The sequence below is a fragment of the Dermacentor albipictus genome, chromosome 4 (genome assembly GCF_038994185.2).
Source record: "Dermacentor albipictus isolate Rhodes 1998 colony chromosome 4, USDA_Dalb.pri_finalv2, whole genome shotgun sequence".
NCBI lineage: Eukaryota > Metazoa > Arthropoda > Arachnida > Ixodida > Ixodidae > Dermacentor > Dermacentor albipictus.
This window is the reverse complement of record NC_091824.1, coordinates 158183027-158210633: the sequence shown is the minus strand read 5'-3', so window position 1 is coordinate 158210633 and position 27607 is coordinate 158183027. Positions and strand designations below refer to the sequence as shown.

Here is a 27607-nt window from a genome sequence, read left to right as displayed (position 1 = left end):
GTAGGAGTAAAAATCTGCGCATACGCATGGCAGCCTTCTTTAGTGAAGATGTAGATTTAAAGGCTTATGTTTCAATGGAACGTATCCCCTCTAGGAAGAGAAGTCAGTGATACCTCTAGCTGGAGTCGTCATTGTTTGTGTAGGTGGCGCTCCCTGGTGGGGGAGAAGCGGAGAGACCCAACTCCTTCTTCCTGATCATTCCTGTCATGACATTAGTTTATTTCAGTCACTATATGCGCCGGGATATGCACAAAACGAAATAATATAACACAGCAACAACGCACTTTCGAATGAGCTGGCACATTAAGTATTTTATTTCATGCAACACTTAGTGTTGCAGCCTTGTGCGGCCTTAACAGTCGCAACGCTGTAAGATTCGGCATCATGTGGAATTGTACCTTATTTGTGGGTCTGCGTGGACCATACTTGTGCACCTTCAACATGCAATCACTTTGCTTCAACTCAAACTTTTCGAAAGAGATTTCCCCGCTTGCTGTCTCTAGGTTTTCTGTTTTCTCTCTGTCGTTCTATATATTATTTATTTATTCTTTCTATTTATTTGGGTGTTACCTATTCGAAGAATTTATACGCACCCTTATCGTTCATCTTGTATAGTTAGCTAGTTAAAAGAAGTAGCCGTCGCCAGTAGGCCGAGACGACTCGTCTAATTATACCTGCTGTGGTTGTTCAGTGGCTCTGGCGTTCTGCTGCTGAGCACGAGGTCGCAGGTTCGATTCTCAAGCGTGGCGGTCGCATTTAAATGTTGGCGAAATCCAACAACGCTTGTGTGCTTATATGAATGAGCACGTTTAAGAGCCCCACTTGGTCAAAAATAATCCGGAGCGCTCAATTACGGTGTTCTTTATACGATGGCGTTTCGGGATGTCAAAGGTCAATATTTATTTATTAAATTGACTCATAAGTATTTTCAACTTAAATAATTCACACATGTCTAACGGCTGCGCCTTTGACTAGAGTGATTGCTTCAAGAAGTGGAAGGAGTAGAGAGTCAGATATGACCGAGACAGTTCGAAGGGTGCAGCCTGTTCATAAGAAAACCCTATGGTGCCAAGCCAATATGACGATTTGCATGGTTGTGCTTAAGCTTTGTTGTACTCGAAACTGTATATGAACCCGATTCAGATAATATAACAGGAACGATGTGCTACACTTCTAGTAAGAAAAATTAAAAAAAGAAGCTTCTAAATATTTATGTCGCTTGTACATGTGCCCTTTCAGCAATTTATTGTTCATAACAGACAAAAGTACATTCACTACGAATATACTTTTGTTTTGTATTTTCGTTTCCTTCATTATTGCCAGCAATGAAAACAGTACCCGGTTTCTGTGATACTAGAGAGGCTTAAACTATAAAGCACAAAAACAGAAGTTACATTGCTTACTTTGTACTGAGAGTAATCTTGAGGTGCCTAATCGTACGTGCAAGTTGGAAAGTGTGTCTCGCGCACTGCATATAAGCAGCTGTTACCTTGCCGCAAGAGCAAAGACTGAACGACGCGCGCTTCCGAGCTGCACAGGAGAAACAGCATTTCAATACATTGCCTACATAGTGTTTCGCAGCTGGCCATACATTGGGCTTGTGGGCTGTTGCTCAGACGTAGCACAAATGCGCGTGTTTACAAATTTTGTCAAGACAAAGCAGGCATTCGACTTTTATCTTTTATCATATGACTGCTGAAGGCCGTGGTAAGGAAGACCAGCGATTCAACATATGCGGCATGTGCTAATGCGGTGAGCTGGCACTGGGAAATCACGTGCAAGCCTTGAATCACGATTATTTTACCTCTTGCCGGCAAGAAAAAAGGTCGAATGTCTTTGGGTTAGGCACGTCGTTTTTCTCTTAAGCGGTCCAATACAAGTCGTCAGCTAGAAAGTTAACCGCGAAGGCAGAGAGCTGTCCCCTCGGACAGCCGCTTTGTCTGCGTCTGACTCACCTTCGACAAGAGCGATTATCCAGAGCAGCAGGGACCGACAACGGAGATATTCCCCCGACGGCACGCGCTGACGGCGGGCCCTCGAGGTGCAAGACCCAGCGGCGGGGTTCGTTCCAATCATCGCGCGCACCACGCACACTACTTCTTGCCCAGAGCCGCCGCGAACGCGTTGATGGCGTGTGTGTGATGGGGCAGCCAGCGGATGTCGGAGCGCTCGCGTGGCGCCCCGCGGCTGCATTTTCCCTTCTTCCCTGCGGCGTTTCCCTTTTTTTCCTTTCGGCGCGAAGGGGGAGGAGGAGGAGCGCTTCTGGTCGGGAAAGGGGAAACCGGGAGGCAGCGCTTCGCCCGACCCTCCTCGATTCCGGCGCGCCCGTGGCTTCGCTCGGGACGCCCGAGTCGGGCTTCGAAGCGCGCGGCCGGCGCGTGTCTGGCGTGTCCGCGTTGGCAGCGGTGGCGCCGCCTAGGCGTAGCGGCGGTCGCGTTCGACGCGGCGGCAACAAGCGGCCCCCGTAATGGGACCCTCTGTCTTTCTCTCGGTACTTGCTCGCCATTCTTTGCTTGTCTCTTCGCTTGCTCCCTGACAGGACAAAAAGAGATTGCCGACCGATTGAAGTCGACCTTACGAGAGAAAGTTGTTTAATGAATTGGTGGCGTTCGTGTAGTCGTGTACGGACTACTCCGGTGCAAGAAGAGTGATCGGGTACAGAAATTATCTATAAGAAAGAGGGGATGGGCAAAGGAAAATAAATGGAAGAAAGAAGACACGCCACGGTAAATAAGCGCGCAAAACAACATGATCGGTGTGATGACGTGATTGTAAAGCTTTTCAATGACGCCAATCTTCCGAAGGATTCGGATAAGCAAATCTAACTAGTAGTTTTCCTACTTGAAGGGCTGTTGTGTAAAAGTCGTCCTTGTTAAAACGGCAAGCCTTTCTCGTTTTTATATATTTTAATTATTGCTGTAAAATTTCTCTCACTGTTTCCAACACACCAACAGGCACCATAACTACCCAGTGAAAGGAGTAACGGAGGACAAAAGAAGGAAATTGATCAGGGCAGACTTTCGAGAATCCCCTTAGGACCCAGCTCAAATCCAACATGAACCCGCTTAACTAGAAACTAGCTGCTTCTTGCATCACCGGATCACTTACACGGCACGAGCCGCTAAAAACACGATGCATCCGTATCGAGCGTATACATACATACATACATACATACATACATACATACATACATACATACATACATACATACATACGTACATACATACATACATACATACATACATACATACATACATACATACATACATACATACATACATACATACATACATACATACATACATACATACATACATACATACATACATACATACATACATATATATATATATATATATATATATATATATATATATATATATATATATATATATATATATATATAAACTGGAAGTGCACAGTAGTACCACTGCTCTGGCTGCCTCAAAACCTAGGTGGAAGCGTATACAAATTTAACTACAGATTTTCCAGCAAACAGTCAATTTAGTTTATTAGAAAGCTATTTCTCACATAATGAGCTCTTCTTGCAAAGTGGCAGTACTACTTGCAGTGACCGAGTTCCCCGCAGAACCTTTGACCTGCTAGAATGGAGACTGCTGTAGCTTTCCGAAAGTTTATGTAAAATTCTTTACGACAACGTGTCCAAAAGCTTGGGGCTCAACCGGCGTTATTTTGTGTGGTAGCGTTCGCGTCAACATACTATGGAGCAATAGCGTGTGCGATATACTGCATGTACAAAACTTATATATTGCAGCATCAGGGCAGTGAGATGTATCAGGCTGAAGTTTCATTTAATTTGTAGAATATATTCAAGTTGCCGTTCCATTTGTATATTAAACAGGATGCCCATGGAAGATGCACTGCGCTGCAGTGCGCAATTTATGCTGTGGAGATGAAGCGTAATCCAATTATCGCCAGCCCGCAATAATAGAAAAAACAAACATACAGTGATGTTCGGAAAGATTGTTATACCTCTTGCAGTCGAACTTCTGAGTAGATCATTTGTATTTGTGTTTTTTTTTTGTGCGCAACGAGTGCGAGCGCCAAAGGTACACTAAGCAGGTCAGTATGCTTTTTGTGCAGTGGGCAAAATGCAGGCTCTCGACAGACCGCCCAATTACTGCCGTTCTGTAGTAGAGGTCAGGACTGCTGATCTTTCCTCTGCTTGTTACGAGCGTTGGAGAGCAGCAGCTTAACGGTAGGCACACCGACGGATCGGCGGAACACGGATCATTGATCAAATAAACGAAGTGAGCAAAACTTGAAATAGAAGCTCCCTTTTATTTAGCATCATTATTCTTTTCGAATCATTTGTCCCGTGCTGTCTCATTTTTCTTTTGTACTAGACAAGTGGCAAAGCTATGAAATTTGTGAAACACTGCCGGAATTTTGGTTGGCCTGTTTTTCTTTTCAGTATGCTGTGTAGCCCCACCGAAACATGGTGCCTGTTAGTGAATGGCTTTATGGCAATAAATTCCTAGGCATATTTCAAGTAGCTTTTAGGAAGGTTGTCGCATGCATCACCATCGCATTTCGTTGGGAGATGTCCCTAGAACAAAAACAAACAAACAAACAAACAAACAAACAAACAAACAAACAAACAAACAAACAAACAAACAAACAAACAAACAAACAAACAAACAAACAAACAAACGAACGAACGAACGAACAAACAAACAAACAAACAAACAAACAAGCAAGCAAATAAAAATAAAAAAAAATACAAGCAAACACCAAAGAGTCATTTGATTTCTGCCCTGAACTCGGCAGCTTCAGAAAATCAGGGTGGTAAGCTTTACAGGAACAACGAAAGTGGTCACAAATAAGTGTGGAAATAGCATGTGGCTGGCGATTTTCCAGTCTGCGGAAGTAGCGTGGTCACAAGATCCTTGCTCGTCACTTCAAAAGCCCTCGGCATGGGCCTGACGCTTTCTCTGACAGTGCTAGGTAACCAAGTCCGTTGAGCTCTTTGACGGTCATGCAACGTTTTCTCACGACGAACCAATGGATGGCAGGTTGTCGCGAAACACCACGAAACGAGGGGCTACCCAATGGCTCAGAAATAATAAATTAATATGAAAACCTCATGAAGTTTTGCTAACTCCAACGTGATCCGTACCGAATGTCAAGGGTGTGTTCGGTAGTCGAGAATAATGCATAAAAGCGTTCTGGCGCATTCATGTGTTTGTGAACGTCAAGGAGCGCTTTAATCATCCCGAGACGCGAGCAAACGAGAGCCGAAAGTGTCAACATCGTGTTTGCCTGCCATGTCTGCCTCTACAAGCGCTTTGCAGTAGTACTCATGCAATGGGGTGAAGTAAGCAGGAATATAAAGACACGTAAACCACACACCACGAGAGCCTGTGGTGGTTGTAGTGTATAGCCTGCATCGAAGAACGCGCGTGCAACGAGGGACATATGACTTTATGGCTTCTTTCATTTCACACCATTGCATCAAATTAAGCGTTTTGACACGTTTGTGTACGTCTCAAGGAGCGACACAGAGAGAGAGAGAAAGCAAGGACAGGAAAGGCAGGGAGGTCAACCAAAAGAGCACCCGGGTTGCTACCCTACACTGGGGGTGGAGGAAAAGGGAATAAAAAGAGGAAAAAATGGAGAGAGTAAGCACTGAATTCGTGTGGGAGGGACACTATACACAGTGACATTATAAACGGTCTATAAACACTATAAACTATAAAAACTATAAACTATAAAAACTATAAACACTATAAACTCAAGGAGCGAGGTGCCACGAATGATGAATAGCGTGTGCTGGCGCATGTTGCCTGAAGCCACGACAATTCCATAGTCAGCGACGTGGCGAGCCGCCTATGAGTTATCGACATCGGAGTCTCCGACATCGGGGCCTTCGTTCCCCGACGTGGAGAATCAGTGTAAAATAATTGCGGCAGAACTCATATCACCATGACTATCGACGGTAATGCGAATAGCAATCGAACAATGTAGCGACAGACAATATTCCTAAAGTCACGTTTATTTAACACGTGTAGTGATAATTCTGAAATCTTCGTTACTTCAGCCACACACTCCGATATCGTCCCGCCCTACCATAGCCCTCGCTTTCCAACGTCGCCCATGAGCATGAAGGCATAAAGACGGCTGTATGATGCTGAAGCAGTGGCGATGGAATGACGAAGGAACGATGAACGTCAAAAAGGAGGGTACCAGCGAATACACGAGGACTACGCGTACACAAGCAAAAGGCGTTACACACGGACGGACGCTAGACTTTCAACTGTACTTTTTTGGAATTAACATTTCCCCACATAACCTCCGACGCATGCGCATCTTCACCTCCTCCCAAGACACGCGCATCGATGTCAGTTTTATCACATTTAAACCGAAAGCGTTACTGGCTGCGAGCTTGCTATTTCGCCGTGGCGGTGCTCCGAGGAGGCACATGACGTCCCAACGCGCGCATCGCCGGGGATATTTCTCCCTCTCTCGCTCCCTAATCACTACTGCGCATGCGCCTCTAGTAGCACCGAGCCACAGGTGTTCCGCCGCTGCGCAGCGCCGCGCCTTCCACCGCTGCCGTTTGGTATGACGTCACACCGCGTTACTCGTCGTTGCGCTCACCTCCACTCGCTTCGCCAGCTGCGTCGCATGCCTGATAACATGTCAGATCAATGAAAAGGAGAACTCGCGTGCGCCGCAACCACAGTTGAGGCGGCAGTATGGACGGTGACAATTCTGATAAGCAGGAGGAGGCCTGGAATCGACATCGGAACGAGATTAAGAGCAAACGAATCGCCCAGGAAACAGACGAACAGCGCGCCGAATGACTGGCTGAACGCCGCAACATAGCTAGACAACCAGATTAACCTCGACTTGCAATCAAGATTAACCAAGGCTAAACATGCTATGCCTTATCTTTCGCTACGTATATCCTGGCATAGCCGAGCTAAGCCACTGCCAATTTTTTTACGTACCCGCTAGGTAAGCACGTTCATTCTTGGTTAAACTCAAAGATTCATCACTGGCGCAGTTTTCTGTCTGATTTCCAATTTGAAAGGCTGCTAAGATCCACCGCTCATATCTAGTCTTTCCCCTCCTTAAAATGGTCACATGATCGAAAGTTGGCACAGGTTTTTCGCACTACTTGCAGCCGTGGCAATGAACTGCCAAATTGCTTCCCTGGTCCCTGCTGAAGGATGTGTTATGTTCTTGCAAGCGCTTATTAAAAAACAGCTGCCTGTCTTGCCTATATAAATTTTACCGCATGCCAACTGAATGCGGTAAGAAACACCAGTTTTGCAGTCGATGAAGAGTGCCACGTGCTTAACTTTACCAGCCCCTGTCATTCTACCCTCGTTTCCAATTCTCGGAACAGGCTAACCAGTTTGCAAAGTGGGGAAAATACAACGCTTACACCTTGCCTTTCAGCCACTTTCTTAATGATGTGGGCGATTTTCGATCGAACAGCAAAGATATCGATCGAACGACAAAGGTGTAAAAACGACGATGACATTAAGACACTGTGATGACGACGACTGTATGACGATGATAGAGTGAGGATGGTGGTATGACGACAACTAGATGACGAAGCAGGAATGACCACGATGGCATGATCAAGACAGCATGACGATGGCGGTATGAGAGCAGATGCATGATAGCATCGGTGTGGCGACGACGCGGCATATTCACGATTGAATGACTCCAGCATAATTACGACAGAACGACGAACAACGAGTAATGTCGGTGGATCGACGAAGGCGGTATAACGACGATGGCATGAAGACAACGTGGTGGCAATGCTGAAGTGATGACCATGGGGGAACGACAGCGTGGCAGCAATGGGATAACGGCAACGGTATGGCGACGATGGTATGAAGCGAGTCGAGTGTCGATGTTACAATCACCATGACGGAACGACCACGGTGAATCCCGACGATGGCATGAAACATCGACGGCTGTATGAAGACGATGCAGGGACGACGATGGCATGGCAATGACATGGGGAGAATGGGATGACGATGAGTGTAAGATGTCAATGTATCACGAAAGCTGCATGTCGACGATGGCGTGACGACGATGGCATGACCAAAGTCGGATGACGAAGCTGGAGTGACGATGATGGCACGACCACGATAACATTACGACGACTGTTTGACATTTAGGCATGATAGCGACTGTCTGACGATGACGGCGTGACAAGGGTGGCCTAAACCGCGATTGAATGACGATAGTATGATGACAACATAATGACGAACCAAGATTGATTTCGAAGAAAGAAAGAAGGTGGTATGATTACGACAGCATCCCGACAATGGGAGGGCGAGATGAGAAAACAGCGTGACCATGACGCATAACGACGACTGTGAGACGACGATGGCTTGATGACGGCATCGCGAGAGCCAGATGACAAAGTTGCAATGACGACCATACAACGGCCACGACGCGATCACGACCCTGAACGCGGTCCAAGCTATTCGGCAACCTGGACCTCTGATTCGCAGTGGGTATCGTGACGACGACAGCATGACAAGAGTCAGATCATGAAGCTGGAATGGCAACGATTGAACGACCATGACAGCATCACTGTGGCGGTGTGACAACAAGTGCATGACGAATGTGTGACAAGGATGGACTGCCGGCCTTGTTGGTGCGACATGTTTGATTTGCTTTCATATCATTTATTTACCCTAAGGGCTGAGAATTGGGCATTGCAAAGGGGGGGGGGGAGGCAGGTAACAACAAGAAACTTCGAAAGGGCGTTATGAGCATGAAGATCAAAACACAAAATAAAGATCATAACTTTTTACAGCATTAAGGAGATTAGGTGTTTTAATGACGTAAGGATTACATAATGCAATAACACAAGATAGAACTACGACGCTGTTAGAATAATGCAACAAATACATGAAGGTGGTCAAAGGTTGTAAGGCGCTCAAACACGATAACATTGTTGTCTACAAAAGATCACCTGGTATGGCAGGTTTGCTAACATTCTTGGTCTTTGCTGATTAACATATTCTTGGTCTGCAACGTGAACTGAAACACACAGACTAGAGGAAGACAGGACGAACACAGTCTGTGTGTGTGTCACTTCGTCACAAACCAAGAATATGTCGCCATACCAACTCGCCCAACTTTCTATCATTTTGCTCATTAAGGTAGTTTATTAAAGCTCATTGGAAAGAAGATCATTCCTTAATGTTGGCAATGAATTGCAGAAGGACGTTCCACTCATTGATAAGACTAAAGGTGAGTGTAAAAATTTTTTTTGTTCGTACAAAAGATGAGTATACCTTGAGTTTATGGTCAATAAGGGCGAAGATGTGGGCTGCTGGATGAAGGAATTTGCGTGAAAAGGCACTGTCAAAGTAATAAACACTGTGAAAAAAGGATAATCATCAGTATTTTCCGCGTATTACGAGAGGTAAAATGCCAAATGTTCTTTTTACGGGTAACACCCTGTGATAACGAGAATATGAGGACGAGATAAATCTAGCGGCTTTACTTTGAATTGATTCCAGCATGTCAGTAAGGTAAGCTTGTTGTGGATGTCATATGTTAGAAGCGTACCCTAAAGATGGTTTAATTAGAGAAACAACTGCCTGAAGTTTGGGGTCGGAATTAGCAGTGCGTAGGCGACGTTTTAGAACGCCAAGCTTTCTAAAAACTTTGCTAGTGATTAGTTCTACATTATCATTTAATTTTAGATTGTAAGTGGACAGGACTTCTAAGTATTTAATCGACGAAACTATTTAAACTGTAGAATTGGCAATTAGGTGCTCGTTAGGCGACAAAGTGAAACTAGGACGAAATTTAGCGTGTTTAGTTCTCTCGAAGTTAATTTTCATCTGCCATTTGCTGCACCATTCTGAAAGAATCGTTAAGGTAAAGTGTCGTTCTGGTTTGCTATTTCTTTATATATTACGCAGTCATCTGCAGAAACACGCACGGAAGACTGCCTGTTAGTCAATTTATCGTTTATGTAGATTAAAAATAACAGTCGTCCAACATAACTCTGTTGATTATATTGAAAATTAATGCTTGTGTGTGTCCCTTTCTGTGTTTGTGTGAAAAAAAAAGTTCGCGCTAGGACACCTTATCAAATAGTGTGACGATGACGGCACGACGAATGTCAGATGAGAAAGTTGTAATGACGACCATGAGACGACCACGACGTCATCATCACCTTGAACACGTACCTAGTGTCCCAAGCTGTTAGACAACTTGGAACACTGGGGCGGTGTAGAGGGCGTGACGACGACGGCTTGACGAGAGCAAGATCACGAAGCTGGAAAGACAAGGATGAAACGACCCCAACGGTATCATTCTGACTGTGTGACAACGAATGCGCGACAACTGTATGCCGATGATGGCATTACGGCGGTGGCATGACGAGCGTCCGATGACAAAGCTGGAATGAGGGCGATGCAACGACCACGATGGCATCACGACCATGACGGCATCAACTTCGAGTCCATACCTAGTGGTGCCAAGCTATTAGACAACCTGGGTCAGTGAGCCGGCGTGAAGACGATGGCATGACTTTAAGATCACGAAGCTAGAACGACAATAACGAATGAACATGAAGGCATTACGACCAGGAGCACATGTTTAGTGGCGCAAGAAAGTGGAGAGCTTGGGCCACTGGGTTGGCGTAAGAGGATAGATAGATAGATAGATAGATAGATAGATAGATAGATAGATAGATAGATAGATAGATAGATAGATAGATAGATAGATAGATAGATAGATAGATAGATAGATAGATAGATAGATAGATAGATAGATAGATAGATAGATAGATAGATAGTACCGAATGTTTATAACGCCTTCCATTCCCGCGAAGGAAGCAGACTGGTGTAGACTTTTGGCTTGAAGCGGCACGCTGGGTGTCGCAGTGTTGGACTATGTCGCATTTTCACGCTATTTGCGCACAAGCAGTCTTCGGGAGACCTAGCAATAAAGCCGCAGTTTCTTCGGTGAGGAGACAGCGTGGAACCCAGGCACTGTGGGAGCCAGTGTTTTGCGATAACTTTTAGGGGTAACTGGCTATCCAACAATGTATGTGGTTCTGAAGAGCGTTACAAAATGGATCAACATGTTTGTGTAAGGTTAGCATTTGGGCATTAACGCGAAGATGATAGCATACAACGGTTACCTCCAGGTAAGGAACGCTGCAACGTGTTCCACTATGGCCTGGCCCGATCCTGAAGGCAGTGCAATGTCACATAGCGTCTGATAGCTCTAGCTGCCCAAGGGAAGATGAGGGAAACTGGCGCGGTCACGCACGTGAAGGACAATGGTAAAGTCGATAAATATTTAAATATTTCCTTCCTGCATCTGTGGCGTAATGAAACCTGGGGGCGCATTCTCTCGCTCTTTGTTGCGATATCGACACTTCGTCGCCGTTATCGCCATGATGTTAAGTATAAAACCCAAGTGTGATAAAGTCGCGCCTCACGCGCCGCATGCTTTAGGTGCGAGGAAAAGCGCACGAGTGTGAGCCGATAAGGATGGTGGCTTGACGTTCGCTGTCTTCCCGCACGCGCTAGGGTAGAAGAGCGCGCGCTCCCTGTAGGCCTGTCGTGGCTGCGCATGGCTGCGAGTGGAGGTCCGCGCGGCACAGCGCACACGCGGCCCTATCTCGGAGGTAATTTTCAGCGGGTGCAAGGACTAGTGGCTAGCCGAGAACGCTGGCTGCTTTATGCGCACCGTCTTCCCGCGCGTCTGGAGATAGGGTTGCCGCAATCTCAAATGTTGGAGACGCGGTGAAGCGAGAGGCAGCGCGGAGCGTTGGCTCCCATCTGCCGTCGCTCTTCATCACGCCAGCGTTGTTACAGCGAATGCCCGCGGTCATCGAGTGAGACCAGTTCGTGTTTGACTCTGGGAGCATGACAACATGCTTGCTGATTTAAAAATTAGGCGAATTTTCACTGCAATATACAGGTCCGGTAAAACTACAAGTCTTGCTTTGTGTAGTTGTATAATGTTTCGTTATCGCTATAGATGATTTGCCTTTCGACAGAAACTGCAACATCATTAAAGCAAATTGTTATGCGGCGTGACGCACGCGCATATCATCTCACATGGCTAGTTGATGCTGGCGCGAGATGATTATGCATGCTTGTGTGGTTTAGGGTGAGGCATTGAGGCTTTGTGTGGGGGGACCCGAATTAGAAATTCACCATAGGAGGTGTAATCTTTTTTTATAGAACGAAAGCTCGTGGTGAGTTCGTTGAATTGAGAAAATAATCCAGCCATCTGGCGTAGAATGCAAAACGCTTAGATATACAGCGACTCTACAACACTAAGCTAGATGCACTATCTGTAGAGTACGAGAGGAAATAATGTATGAGGTCGTGGCGAAACACGTGCTCACAGCAACATTTGCAGCGTGGAGGCTACCCCAACGACCGAAAACGCGAAAAGCACAGGGAGGCACTAAACAATGCTTCGCATCGATAAACAATCAATTTTCATTCGTCTTCGTGAAAGTGGATTCCTAGTGGCGCGACAACTTTTGTTGCGATAGGATTCTAGGGAAAAAATTCGGAACGGGTAGCGCAAACTGCTTTAAAGTATCAACGAGCATTACGTCTTATCGTCTACCATTCTACCCATCCTAACATAGAAGATGCAATACTAACATGGAGGACGACACAGGAACTGACATAAAAGCTAAAAAGTGTGGTATGAACGATTAAACAAAAAAGCATAGGTGTAGCATCAAGACATAGGAATAGGGCAGTATGAATTGGAAAGGAAACGGGTGTAGCGAGTATTCTAGTGAAGATGAGAAGGAACAAATGGAGCTGGAAGATCAAGTAATGCGTCAGCGGACAGCCGGTTGTTTGTTAATTAACTTATTGGGGTGCCAAGGGAAAAGACACGTGGTCGTAAACGGCCGAGAGTTAGGGGATGTCAAGAGATTACAAAACCTGCATGCATACGTATGCGTTGGAGTTGGCTTACGGAAAACAGGGATAATCGCAGAGCGTGCTGTAAGAGGCCTTCTTCATGATGTGGGCATGAAATAAACGAGTAATGCGAGTGAACTAGTCGTTATTAATTGATAGCTGGGTGTAGCACAGACGGGAGAACAAGACGATAGACAGAGCGGACGGACAAAAGCACTAAATGTGGGCTATTGCGAGGCAGGATGGCCGTTTTTGCTATCGCTAAAAAAAAAAAAGCGACAGATGCAATTTTTTTAGCGAGAGTTGTCTGCCTAGGTAACGTGAACACGCGTTGGAATACATTATAGGTGAAAGCTACCGACTGTACCTATCCATTGTCGTGTCTTCTGCTCCCATTTGCGCTACACCTAACTATAGCCAAGGAATATGCTGATTATGACGACGACGAAATATAAAAGTCTATTCACTGTCCCTCGCTGCTCAGTTTATGATGTCATACTACGCCCTCATAGTTGTCTACAGCGGGGACAGTGTTTTGCTCATTTCACGTGCAAATTGGCGCCCATTTAGCACGCTCAATTTACGAACAGGTATGTACAAATGAAATGGCGCGTACGGACCCGCTTCAAGCGGTAGTAGCAAATGCGCCCTGCGAATTGAAGCTCTTGGCGCGATAGTGCGAAATGGTGAAGAGCTTGTGTATGCTTGCTTGTTCTGGCACCGTACGGTCGATTGCAGAAACTCGGGTGCCAGCTATGCGTGTTCGATCTTGCGCATAATTCCGCTCGGCAGTAACACGTGGGCGCGCTCTTTAAATTTCCATATTTCGGTGATCACTCGGTGCCGCCGTGCCGCGCGTTGCATTTGCCGAGTCTTCCCTCTTCGGTGCCAGCTGTGCCCGTGATAGCTCCCGCTCCTGTTGCAGCTGAATAAAGAGGCAATAAATAAGATGACGACTATCTCTCGCATTGTCGAACAAGCGGCCGCCATTTAGAAAATCTCAAAAGAAATAAAACAAGACGGACAGAAAAAGGAACCAACAGAGGAAAAAGAAAACGAAAGTAACCGACAACTATACCAAACAAAGAAGAAGCAGTTTCTCTTTTCATAGCCTTCGTCCATAATCGCACGCGACAATCACCATGGTGTTACAGGCAATTGGGAGCAAAGGCTTGCATAAGCTTCCCAACACTTTTTAGCTTTTTAGCTTTTAGCAAATAAGCTTCCCAAGCTTATTTTTGTTCCACAAGAGCTGATGCATTTGCTATATAAGAGGCAATGAGCTCCCTGAACGTGCATTTCATGTGATGAAGGCTAATGCAAACAATGAGTTCTGCGTTCTTGCCACCGGGGTAGACATCAGAACACTTTGACGGTTTTTCGTTGCCAGGCTTTTAATTATCAGTAGTTTGTTACAACACTCACTCAAGTTGCACGTAGCGGAATTTCTCTTCTCATCAGAACAATGACTACTAATTTTTAATGAAATTTACGCATTACGAGAGAAACAAAAGTGCGAGATATCTCAAGAATTCCTGCATCGGTAAGTACGACGGCGCGTCAGAAAGTCTTTGTCCCCATATTTTATTGCCCAAAAATAAGGTACACAGAGTAATCGCAAACATACATACTATTCTACGTACCTTACACTATTTCCGCACGTAGTCCCCACACCGGTTCAGAGATTTGTCCCATCGCAGAACAAAATTTGAGATGCCCCTATGCCATGTTGTCGAAAGATAGCTATGAAAGATAGCGCTCATTGCCATGCAAGTATTCACGGCCTTTTGCAAACTAGCCACACCGTCACCTCCCACTTCTCAAAGCGAGACACCTTTTTCCAAACATTTGCTGCATTTCCCTGGGGATTTCAATGGACGTTCGTCTCTTGCTCCATAGAAAACGAATCACGCTTCGTTGCTCGTACGCCATGGACGCGTGAAGCACCACCGCTATCTTCAACAACTCAGAACAGCGCCGTGCCGCAGAGCTACCCGCAGATAAGGCCGGGCCGGTCCAAGAAAGCTTTGTTTTATTGGAGTACTAACATGATGTTATCGACTTTTATTTTGTTCCCTTTAACTAAAGGTACCAACGCTCTAAACTGTAGAAAAAATGCTGACAAGCGCCTGGAGCGCCGTAGATAATTTACTGCTATACTTGTTCGACGCGCCAGTTTTAGTTTCACTATCCCAAAAGGTGATGTGTCAGGATAAATAGCGGCTAGCTTCGGTCCTGTGATCGCCACGGCTATCATGGACACGCGAGCGTAGGAAGAATAAGCACCCGTACCACTCTTGTTTATTTCTTCAGGAGCGGCACCATTACACATACAGGCTTATTGCTACATGTCGTCAGCAAATATCGCTATGTGTTGTGACGTAATGGTAGTGTCGACGGCACCAGTTACGGCATTCCGACAAAAAATTTATTATCAAGTTAAAACATCCTGTTGGCGTTGCCAACCGTTCATTCCCGAATAGAGTGATCATTTTACGCTCGATAAGTATTTGGCTGGTTTTCTAGAAACTTGAAAGCATATATACTCATTTAAAAACAACAAAGAAGGCGATACGTACAGAACTCCGCGGAGCCCTAACTCATGTACCTGTCTACCAGCTTGCACACAATTCGCGCCTTCTTTCATGCCAAACTCATTGCTCGTTGTTTAACCGCACTACCCTCTGCCACTTAGAAAACGCCACGGGACGAAAGGCCATGAGAAAGCGCTATGAGTCGCTCGAACTGCTATGTTTGCCACGCAGAAAGCGTTTATGATACACGCACGCACGCACGCACGCACACGCACGCACACGCACGCACACATTATATATATATATATATATATATATATATATATATATATATATATATATATATATATATATATATATATGAAAAGGCTCTTGTTTTTGAGATTGCTCGTGTTTGTGGCAGTGAACGTAAGCGAATGCTGGGCCCAAACACGGCGCAGGTTGCGGCGTGTCGTCTTGGCCTTTGTTGGGTGTTACGGAACGCGCCCTCGCGAAGCGATGGAAACGCAAATGACGGCGCGCATTCAGCACAGTGCTGCTCGTCGATGTCGGTCACGTACGGATGTCGTCATCAGACCCTCACCAGCTGGAGCTGGCGGTGCCAGAACCGGCATCATCCTTCCATTTGCGCTCATCGTAGAAGTCCGAGTGGGAAAGCGTTGGGAATGCTCCTGCCGCACACGAACACTTACAGCCAGCATAGCAAGACACGCGTACAGTGCAGCACTGAACGTCGTGTAAGCGGCTATCATATGGCCCAGATATCTGGCATGCATTCTTGCTGTTGACAGTCCCGAACGAAGGCACGTAGCCGTGAGTAGTGAGATAGAAGAGATTAGAAAAGAAAGAAAGAAAGAAAGAAAGAAAGAGAAAGAGAGAAATAAAGAAAGTAGAAAGGAAAGAAAGGAAGAAACAGACAAACAGACAGACAAGCAAGCAACTGAAAGCACAGACACAATAAGTAAGCATGATGCAAAGAGCCAGCCTTGCAATGGCTTAATTTTATAGCAAACCTTGCGAGAGAAAGTGATTTGTTTTACTAGTCCAAAGGGGAACAAAAATGTTCGGGAATGTAGCTTTTTTTAAAAGTGGGCATTTGCGGTCACAAAACGTTGCGAAACTATTGAATTGAATTATGGGGTTTTACGTGCGAAAACCACTTTCTTATTATGAAGCACGCCGTAGTGGAGGACTCCGGAAATTTCGACCACCTGGGGTTCTTTAACGTGCACCTAAATCTAAGCACACGGGTGTTTTCGCATTTCGCCCCCATCGAAATGCGGCCGCCGTGGCCGGGATTCGATCCCGCGACCTCGTGCTCAGCAGCCCAACACCATAGCCACTGAGCAACCACGGCGGGTCGTTGTGAAACTATGGATAGATGGATACTACTTTACTGAACGTCCGGCAAGGTTTAACGTGACCCGGGCTTAGATCTCCCGCGGGAGAACGTCAAGGCCCTGCCTCAACTCCGCCTCACGGTCTTGCTGGACTGCCCACGTCTGGATTCCGAGGTCTGAGCTGCGCGGAGTGGCGGCCCACCTCGACGACAAGGTCCGTGGAGCAACTGCCATCTTTCCTATAATACATTGCACTCCCACAACGTGTGTTTGAGTGTTGCTGGTCCTTCCTGGCACAATTTGCACGTGTCGTCCTGATGCTTATCTGGGAAGATGCGTTTCAGATAGAATGGGTTAGAGAAGGTGTTCTTCTGGAGCTGTCTCCAGGCGATGGCCTGCCTCCTGTTCAATTTGGAATTCGGCGGTGGGTATATCCTTCTGGCGTTTAGATATGCATTGTTATGTCATTGTATCTAGTGAGCCTGTACCGTATTGCGCGAGGAGAGTTCGCTATCGTGCGAGAGGCGTTGTCCTGTTCGGTGCGACTATAACGAAACAAAAAAAAAAGAGAAATATAACGGTCGTAACTCGCGAAAAGCAACTTAGAAATGCAAGAGAGAATTGGCTGTCAACGCAAATATAGTTCACTAGTGTGCGCTCTCGTTCGCTTTGTATGCATGCGTATGTGTGCCTGTTCGCATACGTGCGTACGTGCGACGCCGTCCTAGAATGGTGACTGTCGATGATAGCTTCCCACACTCGCCATTTTTCTCTGCACGCGCTGACATGTCCATAGCAAGGAGCAGCCAGCAGAGCGCTGCACAAAAGTTTCGTCGCAGAGGTCGTGGAAGGAAAGCACGCACTCATAGCTGTCGCGGAGACGCCTTCTCGCGTTGTCACGTTCAGCGAGCGTGTCAGCGCAGCCGCCTTGGGGAGTAAAAAAAAGAAAAAAAAAGAAACGGCTCTGGTGGGAGGGAAGCATGATGATTCGCACCGTCTTCCAGCTCAAAAGTTTGTTGTGGCCGGGCTCAGCAAACGGAGGCACGCCGCCTTGCATCCGTATAGCTGCGAAAACGAGACGTGACTCTCGTTGACTTCCGCAGGTTCTCGACATTTCTGTCTGAATGTTTGCATGCAGCTGCCACGCCACCGAGGACTTAAGTGCGATGGCACCGCCAAGTGTTGGACTGTTTCCGCGAACGCCGCCAGCCGCTGCCTGCAGGAAGGCCACATAAGGAGCGTCCTGCGCGTTCCTTCATTCAGCGACCACGTGGCTGGCGTCATCGGTTAAGGAAGCAGAATATTGCAGAAAATGCTTTTAACATTGACGTACATTATCTGACCATTTTTTTTCAATGTATCTTGTCTGATTGTGAGGACGAGTTTGTATGTAAACCAGATGTTTTACATTCAGTACGATGGAGATGTGGGGGTTAATGCTTTGCAGCAGAGTTAACATGACGTGCTTGGCTGATAATTTCTCCCACTTCGCTTTTCTTGTTCCTTTAGTACGGTTGTTTCCCCAAACGATCATTGACCATGACTCGAACCCAAGCGAAAAAAAAGAAATAGAAAAAAGAAAATAAGTGAGCTGCTTCTTTGTTATGGGCTGAAACAAGCATTTGGCGTAGATGAGCGAGGGCTTCGCTTATGAATGTTACTCATAACAGAAAATTTTACTATTCCATAACATCGACAAGTAACTTTAAAGATACTTTACACATTATCATTCGCTCTCCAACCTACTCTCCTGTGCAGTTTCCATCGTTATCTCATTACGGCATGAGTGTTTGCAGGCATCACGTCACCGTTTTTGAGGACTGTCACCTGGCGGATGACATTTTTGATATAATCTCAATAAAGTCAGACCCCGAAAATAGCGGAATATCAACTTTTACCGCAGACTTCGGCAGTGACAACTGCTCGAAAGCATTTTTTTTTTTCAAGCACTGGACAAATGTTCTGCCCCTTAATCGCAGTACACAGCACGTGCTTCTCCCACATTGAATCGTGGGCTGATGCATGCAAAGCAGGCATTAATTGTGCTATAACGGCCGCAGATGTGTAAGAGAGGGAGAAGAACCAGCGTAAAGGCAGGGAGGCTAAGCACAAAAAACATATGGCAGAAAATGATTCGTAGAGAAAGGAAGAAAGAAATAATGTGCCAGAATAACTCAGAAAGGATGACGAGCTTCTTAATCACAAAGTATACACAAAAGCTGCTAACAGGACTGAAGACAAGAATATTACAGATGAAAATGAAATAATATAGATTGTTAACATTTATTAAAAAGTAGAAAGACAATTTAAGCGTGGGAATGCTGAGAAAACTCGTATAGGTAATCGAAAATATATGCACGCCACAATTAGAACATTATAAATAAATATAATTTAATACAAAACCAACAATCGTGCTGTTATTAAACATGTTCACTTTTCCTGGGTTTTAGAAATATTCCAATACTTTTGCTACTGTGTCTCGTTTGGAGGCATGGAATTTTGGTGCCAGGTATGTTTGCAGACTTATTTCAAATTGCTCATAGGTCGGTTACAACAGAAGAAAGAAGAAAAACAAAAAGAAACCAAAGTTATTTGGCCAAGTCTGGCGCGGCAGACCAGCTGGACACGGAATGCTACTCAGCACTGCCATATAATTTAGCCGAATTCACGTACTATGGTCTTTTGACTTTGCTAACGTTCTGAACGTTACAGCGAACCTACTAGACGGTATTCCGGAACGACGCATTCGACGAAGTTTGTACAGCGCCTCCTCGCCAACTCGGGCCTCCCTTTCCCAATATATGCAGGCAGAGAACAAAAGCGAATGGGCATTAAGCCAAGGGTGCGTACCGCGAGGTGGCCAGCGGAACCACAAGTCGCATTTCAGCCGGTCTGCTAGCTCAGCGCGTCGCGCGGTTTGCGGCAAAGATTGCGGCTGCATCTTCCGCAGCTGGTGCGAATTCCACTGGGAGGAGCCAGTCAGCTTAATTGGCTGCCGTTCCGAACGACGCCACGACGCTACCAAGAAACCTCATTAGTGCAGTGGAGATAGTGCTCTCTTGGGCAGCGCGGCACGGCTAACCGCAGTGACCAGACACCTGACGCGATTAACTGCGCACCTCGGAAGTAAAATAGTGCAATACGGAAATACGAAAGCGGAGGCTTCTCTTTCGGGAGTTTTATTTTAGCGTAGGAGTTTCCTGACATGCTATTAACTGCAGAGAAACAGCAACTTATGTAAACTCCACCAAAAGTTCGGACCCGTTCCGTAAACAACGCATTCAGCGCTAGCCTATAGGGCATTCAAGAAAATCAGAAACAGTTTTTGTCGATTGAGTTGGTTACGGTTACGTGGCGGGCCTAACAGTGCATGTGGAACGTAAGCCAGAGCCCCTTTCGAGCGGTTGCGTGGGGTGCCACGCATACGCAGCACTGAAGTCGGCATGTACAGTTGCCGTAAATGTCATTACTGAATTGGAATTGAATTGATAATATAGTTTTACCGAATGATTTCTGTGAAAACTCACAATGTGGAGGAAGATTTGTGAAAGGGTGATTGGCGCCTCGGTGACAATATTATGTAGTTTCAAAGATGGGCCAGAAATTATATCGCCAGGTTAATTTTCCTACAAGTTCGTTTATTAGCTTTATCAGTGCTTCAAACATGGTTTCTTTGTTAGCTCGTGTTTCTGGGAAGAGGATACCAACACTTGCCTTTCATGGAAGTATTTTCTGTAGTATATCCACCGCAGCAATAGATTTAAATCTACCGTGTACTTGAATAATCATCGCCATCTAGAGCGGTAGCAGTAGGCGATTTATGGTATTTCCGCTGTTCTCCAAACCCCAGTCGAGACCTACAGTGTCTATGCGGTGGCCTTAATGTCCGCAGAGGCCGCCAGGGGTGCTGCCAAGTGCGAGCGCACCACGCACGTGCCATGGTGACTACGCCTGCGGAGTTCGGATAAACGTAAAAAAATAACAGTCTTGAACTGAACTTTAAACATATTGATGCGACACAACAGGCGCTTATGAGACGTGGCACAAAGGATGACGAAGACGGAAATCTGGACTTGGCACGAGCCTGTTATCATGTTGGTCTATGGCTGCGATGCTTTTGTAAATACAGTGTAAATAGTCTCCTTTGCCTTTGTCTTTCTGCACGTAACATTTTGGTGGAGGTATGACGATGGGTCGCTTTACAGGATGGGAGATGATAGCTCAAGGTAGGCCATCCACAGAGACGCTCGCAGTACAGTCTAACTTCGCCTTCATTTTCTACCTTCCCTTAGCACGTTTCGATATACATGAGCTGTTTGCCAAAAGCGCTTTGAGAGTTTGCGAGAGGGGCACCGGGCCACGCATCGGAGCTACGTCACATCTGTTGGAGAATGCTTACACCAGAATCTTCACAGGACCGATTCACATTGGCGGCGTGAATGCGTTGAAGCCCCGAAGTACAGCTTTATCAAAACAACTAGCAATGCTCGTCTAGTTTTTTAATATCAATAGGTGTCGAAGGTAATGTCTCACTGGTCCCTGTCATGCTCGGTTCGACGAAGGCAATCGAGCGCAGTATTCATAAAGCCGTTCATATACGCCTTAATAGTCCGCAGCAACGCGTTCAAGCTGATGGTGATAGCGAATATATTGTCAGTGAAAGTGTCTGCCCATTGAAGCGCAGTCTTTGTAAATGACAAAGCTCGAAAATTCGGCCCCTTGTTGTGATTGATTGACACTTGCTTGTTATTCTTTATTCTTTATTCAGTGAGAGCTCCGCTTTGCTAAAAAGGCGCTACAGCAGGGGGGCTACAGACGTAAATGAAACACTTCATCTATACAGCACACTTGCGTCTCTTGCAGCTCGTTCCAATCTCTGATAGTCACCACAAAGAAGGAATTGTAAAACATAGTTGTCCTTGCATGGTACTCTCTCACTTTGTGTCGGTGGTCATATCGAGTGGATATGTAATTGGGTTCAGCAAAGTAGTTATTTCAAGCAATTCCAGTGTTACCATAAAAAAAAAGAAAAACTTCAGCCACAGCATTTTTCTGCGTAAAGAAAGCGATTCCTAACCCGATTCCATTTTCATAGCGGTACAGCTGTCTACCCGCTTGTACCACCCTAAAACAAACCGCGCAACTCTATTCTGAAAATTTTCAAGCTTATCCATAAACCTGGCCTGCATCGGGTTCCATACAGGGCATGCGTACTCCAAAATCGGCCAAATACATGGGAGGTAGGCTGTGTTCTTTAAATTCTTGGGTGCCGATCTTAGGTTCCGCTGGATAAAGTTAAGAGCCCTTGCTGCTTTACTAACAACATAATCAATATTGGCATTCCATGAACAATCATGCGATAAAACAACGCCAAGATATTTGCATGTTGGTTCGGTAGTAATAACATACATATCTATGGTGTAAGCTGTTTCTATTTGTTTCTTTTATTGGAAACGCGCATGTGCACACACTTTTTTGGATTCAACGTCATTTGCCACTTCTGGCACCACTTTGTTGTACGATCCAAATCGTCCTGCAAGGAAACGCCGTCACTTGCGTTCATAACCTTCCGATATAAAACACAGTCATCGGTAAACAAGTCTATGCGCGACGAAATACCTATAGAAATATCATTAACAAAAAAATGGCTGTGGCTTAGCTAAGGTTAAGCCCAGGATGCGAAGCATACTAGCCTTTATTTTAGTTGTTGCACCACTGTTTAGCCTGGTGAACTGCTGTTCCTTGGCTATATTTGGTTCGGCTAGACGAAGAAACAACTCATGCGTTACCCTGCTTCGCCTTCAAGAGTGGAACGCGACAGCGTTCCCGTCGACCCGCCAGCGACTACGCGCCCCGCATTGGACGCGGTGAGCGTCGAGCAACGCAGCGTTCGGCGCGGCAACGAAATGTGCGCCTGAGCAAGCGTCGCACGCCTGAGCCTTAGAAACAGCTCGTTTCTAAGGCAACACCGCATTCACTAGAGGCGCTTTTGTACCGCTTTGAAGCATCGTACTCGTGGCTCAGTGGTAGCGTCTCCGTCCCACACTCCGGAGACCCTGGTTCGATTCCCACCCAGCCCGTCTTGCAAGAGTTGAGCCAAAGCCACTTCTCCTCTGTCGTGACGTCACGGTGTCACGTGATTTCATGGTCACCGCCGCGCCTGAGGAGCTGGGTTGAGCCCTCGTAAAAAATAAGGAATAATAGCGGTAATGACGGAGCCTTGTGGCACACGTGGTGAAATATCAACATAGGATGAACATCTCCCATTTAAAAGCACACGTTGACGCTTGTCGAACAAGTAATTGGTTATCCAAGTTAGTACATTCCGGTCAAAATTTAGAACCTGCAGTTTGACGAGGAAAAAGGAGTGCGACACGGCATCGAAGGCTTTTCGAAAATCCAAAAACACACAATCTGTTTGCCCACCCTCGTCAACGTTGGAAGCCAGCTCATGAAAGAACTCTACAAGTTGCTTGTACAAGAAAAGCCCTTGCGAAAACCGTGCTGCTCATTTATCAGAACATTATTATCTGTAAGATGGGTCAATATGTGCTTAATAGTATATGCGTATAATAATCAGGGAAACACAGGTACCCCATTATCATGTGCACCATGTTGTCTTTTGACGTTTTGTAGTAAGTATGCCCCACTTTTTTTTAGAAGGTGAACTAAACGCAACGAAAGTGCACCTCGAACACGTGGCCTACAGGAAGCTGCCAGTGCCTCGACGCGAGAGCTTCGCGCCGCCTCCTCCACCGTCTTGCAGGAAGCTATAATGCAAAGCTGGTTATTTATTTTCCTCTCAGAAATTTTGCCGAGTCACATCTCCTCGAGATCTCTATCGCATCTTTCTCTACTGTAGCTAGTCCAGAGCACATAGACTATGCACAAAGAGTGTGTATTGCTTTGTTATAGGAAATAAATAAATAAATAAATAAATAAATAAATAAATTTAAAAATAAGGAAATAAATTGAAGAAAACAAACAAACAAACAAATAAATAAATAAGTAAATAAATGAATAAATAAATAAATATTAGCAAGCACGGGGAGCTGATCAAGCACCTTAAATAACAATATATACATGTGTTAGACTTCCGACTATAGGCAGGCAGGCAAGCAAGCAAGCAAGCAAGCAAGCAAGCAAGCAAGCAAGCAAGCAAGCAAGCAAGCAAGCAAGCAAGCAAGCAAGCAAGCAAACGAGCAAGCATTTCTTACGTCACAGCTTCCATGAGTTCAGTGGTTGCCTCTTTTCACGTGGTTGTTGGTTATGTTGGTTATCAAGAGCCAGGCAAGCGCTGGACTGTACTTTGTGACTCAGTGCAGCCATGCAATACCTGTTGTCAATGTTTCGACTCGGTTTCCATACCAAATACTTGTGCGGGAGGCATACGAAACACAGCACCAGCATGACACCTTAGCAAGCTTGCCCTTGATGTAACTTTGCTGCAAAGGTGTTCACCTCATTTCCGTATTACCGTCTTTACTTGATCAAATGCACCTGTTAAGTGGTCTTTCCTGCTGCGAAGCAAGGTTGCGCCTTGGCAACAAGACTGCTGCTACTACTGCTGCTTCTGCTTTGAAGCCACCCAGATTGCGCGATCGTCTGTGAAGCAGTGCTGAACATTGCATTTCCTCTGCGTTTCCAACGTGCCTCGTACCTTCTACAGTTCCTCTTCTTGATTCGTGTCACCCCCTCGCCCCTGCCGCAGTTTCAGTTCGGCAATCGGGTTCAAGCCCACTTTTCCTTAATCTCTGTATCACTGTTTCTAGTAGAGGAGATTTTCGATTCGTTTAAGCGTTGGGAATTTGGAACAGTTTTGCTAGACAATGTATTCCTGCAAGGAGGGGCAGAGACTTAACTGTAAAGTGAATGTTCCCTACGAGCATTATGAGCGACACCATGTTCAAATAGCCAAGTGCGCGATTTCAAGGAAAACCTAACTTGCTTTATCGCTCTGGGAACATGGGATTGCCTTGTTTTTCAGGTTTGTTAAATGTGAAACCGTATGAAATCGCATGAAAGTACTTGCAAAAGTCAAAAGTGAAATTCTAAGGCAACATTCTGTCGCAGAAGTCTCAAGCTTAAAGGTCACAAGTCACTAAAGCCTGCAAGCTCCGCTAGACCTGTGGTCAATGGCCTCCGTCAACAGCAAGAATTAATCCCTTGCATGCGCGCTTCAGCGACTGTAGCGTCAGCGCCAGTGCTCGAGCGCGGAAAAAAAAAGAAAAAAAAGAGGAGAGTTTTGCTAGGTGCAGGCGCACCTAGACGAAACTCGCAACACTTTCCCTTTTGCGACGGGCTGTGCAAATTAACAAAGAAAACTTGCACTTCAATGCCCAAGAAATGTTCAGACAGACTAGAGCACTGACCGCTCAAGACTTACCACTGGAAACTTAGGAGAAATAAAAGCGTGTCGCCCCAGCACAGCATCTTGGCAGTTTTAATGAAAAGGCACAAATACGAAATTCTGCACACTGTTCTACGGCAAATTTTTTTTCGGTGAATTTTCTTTCTTTTCTTTTTGCTGAATGGCATGACACCGTATGGTAAAGCGGTGGCATTGTTTAAAGCCAGAAGCGGTGTTTGAGAGGCTGGCTCACTCCATTGTGAAATGCTGCCCGAAACATTTCTCGAATACGTCTTTGCAATTTATGTAGCCTTTGCGAAATGGACTTTTCTGTCTACAATTCGCCTGTGAAACAGCGCCTCATGCCTTGCGATAACAGCACAAATATAACATCATCATTGAGGGCACGACATGCTTTTGCTCTGTATGGAAACATTTGGGTATTGCGAGAACGAATTTGCGAATTTATGTGGATTAGAATTGACTTCAGAAAGGCGAATAGCTGACAAGTAAAATGGCATTAAAGATACCGAATAATGTAGCCTTCAAGTATTCAAGATAGAGATAAAAGTGATTAATTAATGGCAGTTGAGGTTAAGCAGGAGTGACCGCGGTTTTCTACCCTGCACTAAGGGAAAAAAAAGGCGAAGATTAAGATTAGAAAAGCAAGTCCACTGGTCATATCGCTGACGTAGTGAGAGTTTTTTACTCCATATCGCAGACAGTCACTCAGTGCTGTAGCTTTCAGAAATCACAGCAGCGATTTTTTGGCCCTTTGTAGCTGCGATATGCGAGACCATCGTCTGAAGACCCCGTCAAAATAAGTAGTGCAAGTGAATGCGTTGTCAGAGCTTCAACTTTGTTTTGTGTGTTGAAGCTTTTCCACACTTCAAAATAGCTACTTTGCCATTGTCCTTATAATGCAGCGTAATTCATTCTTTGATATTGGGAGCAGAACCGCATCTTCTTTGAGTTGTGCTTGTCGTGCCTGGTATTTATCACGAGAGCCCTCGCTGTCTAATAGTTACCCTCTATGCAGTGTTACCTTTTCCAATCCTTTATACTCATTCTCACATCCTCCTCTACATGGCCGCCGTACAGGTGCTAGCCGTAGTGCCCGACTATCACAATGCGGTGATAAGAAATTTCCAGCTTTCTTGCTTTTCACTATGACCATAACAAAGCAATCAATTACGACTACGATCAACTTTCATACTGTCTTACTTCCAGGTCTCTTGGGCCACTCAATTCGATTGCGTATGCGTTTTGCTCAACCTCCCCGATGAGCTGAGCCACGGGAACGGCAAGTGCAATGCTATCACTGGTGTTCGCATGTAGTAATTTGTAACATGTTTGGAATGCTCACGCATGAGCGCGTGCAAGCACAGCTGCTGGCGGGCCTGTTGACTGAGAAGTCTCTTAATGACGCGCTGAAGTTTGCGGTTCCATGGCATCAACACGTGCAGTCGTAGTTTGCATAGGCCGCGCGCGCTCGTGTCACCGAGGAAGGAAGTCGGGGGAGAATGGCCTTTGTGCGAGCACAGAAAGCGAGGCGAAAAAGCAAAAGATGAATGGCGCAGATACGAAGGACCCCATGTGATTTATTCACTATTTGCTTCCGTGTCAGCCTCGTCACGATACTTTGTATGCAAGCATCGATCACGTGTTGTCGGTTCGCGATGACGCAAGCATTCATCTTTTCTCATCCGGGGCGCCGAACGAAATCGCTCAACCGGAGTGGCCTGCTGGGACAGGATGTAAAGGATATGGGCTAGCAAGGCCGAATGGAAACAGAGCGTCCTCACTTCAGCACAGCGCCACTTAGAACCGCCCAAGAAAATTGGAAGATGACGGAAACACACTTTCAAGGTTATGCTTGTGTAGCAGACTTAGCTGCAAACAAAACCACGTCACCACGTGCTCACTTGCCCCTGATTTCGGCGGACGTTCTTATACAGCGTATGAACGGGTACAAGTTTGTGCTTCCACATAACAATATTTATGGACATGACACACCTTCTTTTATCATAGGTTTAGCAGAATGTTTTGTTGCAACCCAAAAATGTGAATGAACATGCATTACGCATTACGAGAGAAACAGAAGTGCGAGACATCTCGAGAATTCCTGCGTGTGTATGTACGAGGGCGGATCAGAAAATCTTTGCCCCATATTTTTTTACCCAGAATAAGGTACACAGAGGTAACTGCAAATATACGTACTATTCTGCGTACATGAAGGCTTTAGTCAGTCTGCCCCATTCTTTTCTTTGATTATCCCGATCACCTGTGCGTGCGGTCACTTAGTGATGTTTTAGTGAGTAAACTTAGAGCTGGTCCAATCATATCTCAAGAAGCACGCCGCGTGTGTCGTTTAATATTGTATACAGCGGAAAATGACCAGTAATGCGGTGTTAAAAACTCTGGATATTCTTTTCGGGTGCTGCGATGAAAATTGACTAACAGATT

The 27607-nt window shown here is 45.7% G+C and overlaps 1 protein-coding gene across 3 annotated transcripts in view; it reads right to left on the bottom strand.

Annotated features, from left to right (window-relative positions):
* Positions 1 to 27607, bottom strand: part of LOC135915792 (uncharacterized) — a 382578-nt gene that overhangs the window by 48384 nt on the left and 306587 nt on the right. The window contains exon 1 of one of the 3 annotated variants that reach the window (XM_070537747.1): positions 11159 to 11200. The exons of the other annotated variants lie outside the window; for them this stretch is intronic. The gene's annotated coding sequence lies outside the window, so the exon portion shown is untranslated. Of the gene's footprint in view, positions 1 to 11158; positions 11201 to 27607 lie in introns of those variants that run through there. 3 annotated transcript variants of the gene reach the window in all.